We start from the raw sequence: 1,459 nt of genomic DNA, 5'->3' as shown, positions 1-1,459 counted from the left end.
CTCAGGAGCACAAGTCCTAAGCACGAGGGGGGGTATCCCGTCAGGCCCACTCGACTTATGAATATCCAGAGATTGCAGCGCTTTCCGCACTGATCTCTGGATAAACTGGATTTCGGACATGGAGGTCTGGCCGCGTGGGACTATCGGCGGCGAGTTACCTTTGTCATCCAGAGTCGAGTTGGCCGCAAAAAGAGAGCCCAGGAGATCGGCTTTCTCTTTTGCGGTGTGGGCCAACGAGTCGTCCCCCCTGCGCAAAGATGGTAGGGACGGCTTACAGAAGTTCCCTTGGACAGCCTTGGCAAGAGACCAGAACGCGCGAGTTCCCGAAGGAAGGTGCACTAGCCTCTCACCAATGCTGGCCACGTGTTCTGACTTTGCCTTGGCAATCACTCTTTTGAAGGACCTGGAGGCAGAGTTATACTTCTTTTTAAGCTGGCTGGTATTTACATCCCTAGCTGCTGATGCCTCAGCCCAGGCTCGATAACAATCCTGCTTGTAGCGCGCGGCTAATTTGCAGGACCTACCAAACCAGGGCCGAGAACTGCCCCCGATGGGCACAACAGAAGACGGAATAAAAAGATCCATCAATCCAAACCCCAGCCCGGGGCAAAAAGGAGTGTTCCAGTTTGTATCCGGGGCAGGATAAGTACGATGTGTCCGCCGGAGAGGATATCTGTGTCTCGGTAAGAAAAAGCAAGGCCGGCTTGGCCGTCCGGAGATGGTAATGAACGGCCTCCAAGTTGGAATGGAGTCCCCTGATATTGCAGAGGTCCACTGCGTGGGTGGCAGGGGGTGGAGGTGCCTGGCCTCGTTTGCCCCGGCCTCTACAGCGAGCGAGCGGAATGTTGCCCCCCCCAGAATACGCAGGGCGGCCCGCGCGCTTACCCCCAGACTCCAAGCGAGAGTTCAGGCGTAAGCGCGCGGAGGGGGATTCTCCAAAACCAGGGGTTTTGGTACCCCCCTGGGGTACTTTCTCTTTTAATCCCACTGCCATGCTGTATTAAAGGGGGGGGGGGAGGTTGGGCCTCCGGGACCACACTCATCAGACGAAACGCGGAATTTCTTCCACTTCACGCCTGTTTTCTGTGTGGTGGTGGTATTTCACCGGGCGAACCTGGCCAATTCGTGCGAAGATGTTAAAGCGGGTTCTACCACTCTTAAAATAGAGTGTACATAAAATATAAGACTTCACTTTATTCTTATGATTACGATTTATCTTTAAAGTTTATTTTTGCTTATATTTGTTGGATGCTAATATTTGATCAGTCAACAACGACAACTTCATATGTTTATATATCGACGGTTCTAGAAGTAATGTAAGAAATCCATTACCGGTTATAGTGAATGAATGTGTACAGTGATACAGTTTTGAGTGAGCAATGTACGTTGTTGCAGCGTGACGCATCGCCGCGAGCTGCCCGCGCTCCGCAAGCAGCTCTACCCCGACCGTCTGCCCCCC

At 52.8% G+C, this 1,459-nt stretch overlaps 1 protein-coding gene across 3 annotated transcripts in view; it reads left to right on the top strand.

Annotated features, from left to right (window-relative positions):
• LOC106115266 (saccharopine dehydrogenase-like oxidoreductase) overlaps positions 1-1,459 on the top strand; it is a 12,537-nt gene that overhangs the window by 8,969 nt on the left and 2,109 nt on the right. The gene's annotated exons all lie outside the window — the stretch shown is intronic.

Source organism: Papilio xuthus, unplaced genomic scaffold, assembly GCF_000836235.2.
Source record: "Papilio xuthus unplaced genomic scaffold, Pxut_1.1 DF827870.1, whole genome shotgun sequence".
Taxonomy (NCBI): Eukaryota; Metazoa; Arthropoda; class Insecta; order Lepidoptera; family Papilionidae; genus Papilio; species Papilio xuthus.
This window is presented reverse-complemented; position numbering and strand designations above follow the sequence as displayed.